This window comes from Vicugna pacos, chromosome 2 (assembly GCF_048564905.1).
Source record: "Vicugna pacos chromosome 2, VicPac4, whole genome shotgun sequence".
Lineage (NCBI taxonomy): Eukaryota > Metazoa > Chordata > Mammalia > Artiodactyla > Camelidae > Vicugna > Vicugna pacos.
The window spans coordinates 4,659,252-4,666,131 of record NC_132988.1 but is presented as its reverse complement, the minus strand read 5'-3'; the positions used below and the strand labels follow the sequence as shown (position 1 = coordinate 4,666,131).

Sequence of the window (6,880 nt, the reverse complement as noted above, 5' to 3'; positions counted from 1 at the left end):
GTGACTATTATTCATGTGAAAATTAATGCTTTCTTTTTTATTATACACGTAACATTATATTAGCTTCAGGTATACAACATAATGATTCAATATTTGTATATACTGCAAAATAATCAACAGGTCAACAACTTAACATCCATCACCATGTTCAGTTACAATTTTTTTTTCCTGTGTAATGAAACCTGTTGTCTGCCCCCTTTGCAACTTTCATTTATATAATATGATATTATTAACTGTAGTTACCATGCTGTGACTCCTTGACTTATTTATTTTACAACTGGAAGTTTGCGCCTTTTGACACCTCCCTTCACTCATTTTGCTCACTGTCCACCCCAAGGTCCATCCATGTTATTGCAAATGGCAAGATTTCCTTCATTTTATGGCTGAATAAATTATTTTCTTTATCCATTCATCTATTGATGGAGTTTAGTTTGCTTCCATATCTTGGCTATTTGTAAATAATGCTGAAATGAACATAGGGGTACATATATCTTTTTAAGTTAGTGTTTTCATTTATTTTGGATATATATCCAGAAGTGGAACTACCAGATCATATAGCAGTTCTATTTTTAATTTTTTGAGGAACCTCCATACTCTTTTCCGTAGTGGTTGTACCAATTAACATTCCCACCAACAGTGCACAAGGGTTCCCTTTTCTCCACACCCTGTCCAACAGATGTTCCTTGCCTTTTTGATAAAAAGCCATTCTGACGGGTGTGAGGTGCTGTCTCCTTGTGGTTGTGACTTGCATCTCCCCGATGATGAGCGACAACGAGCATCTTTTCATGTGCCTGCTGGGCATCTGTATGTCTTCTGGACATTATCATATCCAGGTGTGACACTTGGAACTCCTGGAGTTACTTGGGGCCACGTGGGCCCCACCTGAGGGCAAAGACAACACATGGAGGCTCACATGGAGGTAAAAATAAAGTGGGTCTTTGATGACTTCATTGAATCACTGCATCAAACAAACTTGTAGGCTGTACTCCCTCAGAAACTCTTTTCATGTGACACCATATATTTCCTTATTGATTAAGCCAATTTGTATTTGTTATTTTTTGTTATGTGTAATTAAATGCATCTTAACACACCCTCTACTGTCATCTCAAGAAATCTGGGGGAGGAGATCAGAAGACATCTGTGTGTGTTTGTCACTGAAAACAAACTGGAGACGGGCAGAAAGACTTTTCTACAATCCAGGGTGTGAAGAAAAGGAGTTGGGTAGGAAAGGAGGAGAAGCGATCGGGTCAAGACCGCTGGGGCACAGAAGAGGAGGGGGATTACATGGGCTTGGAGGTCCCCCTTGAGGAGTGAGGGGTTCAAACCACACATTGGGCATCCCAGGCTTGGAGTCTGACACCAGGAAGATGAGTCCCCTTAGCTGGTTTGAAAAGCAGTGGGACTTTCAAGAGGCTGTAAGAAACCTAGACTCTGCTTGCTTACTCCTGGGAACGAGGCAGAGGAAGCAGACTGAAGCTGTCCGGGGCTCTGATCAGTTTCCTGCAACAGCCCCAAGTGTGTTCCAGTCTGAGCCAAGAGCCTGCCCCAATCCCCCAGATCTGGAGCAGCTCCCCACTGGGACAAAGGCTGCTGCCATCGAGGGGGGTGTGCACGTGGGGGGATGGAGTTAGCTCGGACCCTGCACTGCAACTGAATAGCGTGGTATAAATGAATACAACAAAACAGAAACAAACTCGCAGACACAGAGAACAAACCAGTGGTTACCAGCAAGAAGAGGGAAAGGGGGAGGGACAAGATAGAGGTAGGGAACTGAGAGGTACAAATTACTGTGTATGAAATAGATAAGCTACAAGGATACACCGTAAAGCACAGGGAACAGAGCCAAGATTTTATAACTTTAAATGGAGTGTCATCTATAATAATATCGAATCACTATATTGTACAGCTGAAAGTAATACAATATTGTAAATCAATTATACTTCAATCAAAAAAACTACAAAAGAATAAAATATCCTTTCCATCAAAAAAAAAAAAAAAGAAATTCTGGAGAAAATACATGTTGTAAGCACAAACCAGGATGGATAACCAAGGATTTCCATCTTTGAGAGCTTGTGGGTTGAAAAAAAAAATATCCTTTAAAAGAAACAAGGCAGATTACTAAAGCGGCCCTGATGGGCCTGAAAACCATCATTTGTTATTTTATTTATGTCTCCATCCCAGATGCTGGAGTGAAGAAAGAAAAGATTTTTGGGTTCAACCCAGAGTTAGGGACTGGTAAAGCATGTTAAATGGAAGGAAAAGTAGAGCAAGGAACGGAGCACGCTGGTGCAAAAATAGTTGAGGTCATTTGTCATGTTGCCCTGGCTGGAAAAGGAAGTAAGTGAATCCAGCAGAGGCCAGATGGGCTGAAGGATTGGACGTGACCAAGCAGAAGGGGATTTGGATGGGGAGGACGAGTGTAATAGTAGTAACGGGCTGAACGCTACCATCAGTCTTGAAATGAAGGGTCAAAAATACTATGGCTATAACATTTATTTATATTTATTTACTCATTTATGCAACAAATGTTTCTAGTGGCTTATTATTAGAGCTGAGAGAACCCATTCTCACATTTTCAGAAGTTTTGCCCACTTTCAGTGGTTAAATCTGAGACCGTTGGTCATCAAAATATTAGCAGTTTTTATGTGTGCGTTATAATGGTGATGCTAACAAGAACTTTTGGAAGAGATATTCCAAGCCAAGCCCTCCTGGGTTCTTGCTGATAGTTACCCCATTCCAAAGGACATGTTTCATAGTATCTTGCCCAAGGGTCTTATCTTAATTTTTAATGTAATAGAGTCCTCAATGCCTCGTGCCAAAAATTAAAATTCTAAATTGGATAAATTTTTATGTCAAATATGAGAAACATATGTGTGTATCATCCCATGTTGGACAGTCATTTCCAGGCACTTAAACTGACCTTAAGGTTGGAGACATGTTTAATAGAGAAGCCCTGATCCAACTACTTGGACATAAAAACAACAGGCCAGATATTCACATGTCTTTGACCTTAAGCTATTGTCAGCCAATAATGCAGAAAATGAACTGTAATGTTTTCCCCACTATGAGTTTATTTCACTCTCCATTTTTATTATTAGATCTTAATATTTACTCTGGTCAAGGGACTACTGGCTGGTCTAAAGATAAAAAATTTTAAGACTAACTCCACACCCGAGGAATTATTGTCTAGTACATGTGTTGATTATAAAAGATTGATTACACATCTCTTACATAAAGTATTGCAAAGAACGTCATCATCTTCAAATACACAGTGGCAATGGTGAAGTGTGTATGTGAGGGTGTGTGTGAGGCACTGGTGGAAAGGAAAAATAATAGTTTTTAAAACGTACAAGTAAAATTTTGAGAGATCTCATTAGAGCTATGCTGTTGAAGCTGCTGATTAACTTACAATAACTAATTTTTTGAGCAGGTGGGTTTCCTACAGAAAATGACATATGTAATTACTCTTGCTTTTGCCAAGTTTGTTCTCATGGACTTCTGACAATGTGTATGTTAGTAGTGGATTTTTGAATTCCACAGGAATTTGGAAGAAGTTTAAATTACTCATGACAAGAAATGTATCAAATACAAAAATATTTTTAAAGAAAAATAATATAAACCTCACAAATTTTACATTTTTTGTGTGTAGCCTTCCGTTCCAGGTGTCACCAGAGTATTCTTCGATTATTTTCTTCGATAAAATTTTCAAGCCAACCACACATAGGCAGCAGTAAGGAGATGGTGTGATTTCACAGATGCTGGCAAAACCTTTAACTTATGCAGGGTTTTCTCTCTCAGCAATGATGCCGGAAATTCACCTCTTTCCCTCCATGAACAAATCATATCCACATTTCACAACCAGTTCCGATGTTACTTTCTTACAGACCTTCCGAATCCTTTCCACTGAAAGTGCCTTTCTCCACCATGTCGTGTCTCCATCTACATTCTCAATGATATCGTCCCCAGAGAAGTGACTACTGGCTTTTGTTTAGGGGAGGGTGAAAAAGTCTTGGATATTACAATGGTTTGTGGTCCTCCAAAACTCAGCTGTCCCCTCTCCCAATCTTATTATGAAATATTTAATTTCCTGGAGAAGGAGAAAGCAATTAGGAAAAAAGATGGTGGGAAAAGGTTCCTCAGAGGGGTGATAATGAACAAAAGTTTGAGAAACACTGTTCTACATTGTAAAGTGTGTGCATTATTTGTACTTCCTCCCCATCACTATATGTCACTACAGCTTATGTATCTCGAGTGGACTTGAACTATTTGTGTGTGCATGTGTGTACCACTATACCCTGTTCACTGTTCACAATAAACAAAGTCAATTAGCTCTTTTGAGGCAAGATCTACAGCTTATTCATGGATATATTTCCCATGTGTAGTGTATTTTCCACGTGAGCTAAAAATCCCCTCATTTTTATATTAGATACAAAATTAAAATAAAGTTCTTTACTGCTTACAAAAGAATCCACTAAAGAAAAATGTACACAGAAAGGTTGAAAAAAAAAGAGATGTTAAAAAAAAAAAAACCAAGATTAACTAAAAGTGCCTGGTGCAGTGATACTAAACATCAGGCAAAATAGATTTTAAAGTAGAATTAACAAAATTTAATTTAAGTGAAGAGGGGTGCTATACAATAATAAACATGATATAGTTGTGTATATACCTACCAACTTAACCTTAAAATACATAAAGCAAAAATTAACCTAATTACAAAAAGAAATTAATAAACTACAACTATAGTGTAAGATAAAAAAACTCATTATTGATTTTAATTTCCACTCAAACACTGTGTCTTATGATCTTCCATGTCTGGCTAGTCCCCCTTCCGCTGCGCCGTCACCTGAATAAATGGTTATAAGAAGGATTGGGGAAATCATTACCGTATATCTTTGCTGTGAGGCTGTGGGGTCCTAGTTCATTGAGTTTTCCCGTTCCTTCAGTCAATGAGTTCCAGATGTGAAAACTGGCTCATGCGCTGAAACAGGGCCGTGGATCTGATTTTTAATTGTAGGGGCTGCCCCCCTTGGCTTCCCAATCATTCTTCCTTGATTTTGATTGTATAAATCTGTGTTGTCCAATACAGTCACTCCATATGGCTTTTCAATTTTAAAAAAGTAGAAAAGAGTTACACCAGCCACATTTCCAGGATTGCTCATTTTCAGAATCTCTCCACTAAATCACTGGCAAAAAGTGAACCCTTGAGCTTGCAAAGCTATGGGATTTCTCCGTTTGCTTTCCACTAAACTCACAACTTTCATATGGCAAAGAAAGCATTTCTTCCCTCTGCCCCCAAATTGAGTCTGCCCTCTGGCAGCAAAACTGCCGGTCATTAACCACCAAGCTTGGGGAAGGAGGGAGCTGTCCCAGGCAAGAGTCTCTGGCCACAGACTCCCCACTGTCCCAGCATTTTGTCAAGTAGAAATGCCTTTCAATTTGTTGTTTGCCTTTGGCAATTTCTAATGCCCTAGATTAATGCTTTTTGACACTCCCCCCTTTTATATTATTCTTTGGGGAGAGAAATCACTGATCTCTTCACACGCTCCCAGTCAGAAGTGCCCCCAAGGACGTGTTTTTAGTTAGTATGGTCATTAACATAGAGTTAATTTCTCAGGCAGATAATGCCGTTGATACAAGTGCCTATTACATAGACGAAATGAAATCATATCACTTTTCTGGCAAAACCTTTTAGAAAAGTACCTCCTCGTCTTTCTCAGAGTAGAAGTCCATGTTGTCTCACTGGTCTACCAGGTTCCACGCCACCGACACCACCACCCACCCCATTTCTCTGACCGCATTTCCCAGGACCATGATGACTGCTTCCCCTGTTCCAGGCACACTAGCCTCCTTGCCGGTTCTCTGGTGCCAATAACACCCCTCTCACGGACTTTTCACTTGCTGCCCCTCTGCCTGGAGGGTTCTTCCCCAGGGCATCCATGTGGCTGACCCTCCCACTTCTCATCAGTGAGCCTTCCTGACCAGGACACAGTAGATCCACACCCCCTTGTCCAGCACATCCTTGCTTTGTCTCCCCACAGCACTTGTAACATCTGACAAAGTCGATATTCCTGTACCATCTACCCCAATCTGACAGCTTCTCAAGGGAACTTTTCCTCCTGCTGTATCCTGATACCCAAAGGATGCCTGGTACAGCCCAGATTTTCAGCACATACTTACTGAATTAATTGAATGCACGGCTATACCCTGGACTCAGCAAGGTGAAGAGAAATACACCAGAACTGCAAGACAGCCGTAAAGATGATCAGATTGAATAACTTCTCCTCTCTCATCGCCCATCCACAGGTAAAAATGCTTTAATGGGGACACTGGTTACACTTGAAGGATTTCTCCCTCTTGTTTCTCACCAACCACTACAAATGTGGTTGGTCATGTGACCGAATTAGGCGGAAGTGAGCTTGGAAAGTGCAGTGAAAGCTTTTGTCATGACGTAAACCTCAGGAAAATCTTCTGTATGTGCCTTGAACTTGAGACATGTCATTGTTTACTGTCATGTGCTACGAAGTCAGTAAAGAGTCCCAAGTTTCTATGGTTCATAGCTGCCCCTGCTTAATTACCTGAAGGTCCCAGTGAGGCCATGGCTCCTGAGGGGAAGCCTTTGATGATGATGATGTAATAATGAGGATGATTATGATGTTAATAATAATAACTAACATTTATTTGAAATTGCTCAGTGCCAGGCACTGTTAGAAGCATTTTACATGCATTATCTTATTTGATCCTTCTAACAACTCTATGGTGCAGGTGCTATTATTTTTTATTAATAATATTTATGACGATGATGCCCATTTTCCTGATGAGGAAACTGAAGCCCAGAGAAACAATTTCTTGGGTACCAGAGCAGGAAAGTTAAGGACTGAAA

General features: G+C 40.1%; 1 long non-coding RNA gene across 2 annotated transcripts; it reads right to left on the bottom strand.

Annotated features, from left to right (window-relative positions):
* Positions 1-488: 488 nt before the first annotated feature.
* Positions 489-6,553, bottom strand: LOC140699700 (uncharacterized). 2 transcript variants are annotated; one of them, XR_012077953.1, is made up of 3 exons: positions 6,178-6,553; positions 4,884-5,099; positions 489-882 (listed from the first exon to the last, which is right to left on the bottom strand). It is a non-coding gene; the product is annotated as an uncharacterized lncRNA (long non-coding RNA). The 2 variants fall into 2 exon arrangements; XR_012077950.1 differs by lacking the exon at positions 489-882 and adding an exon at positions 3,578-4,087.
* Positions 6,554-6,880: the final 327 nt, after the last annotated feature.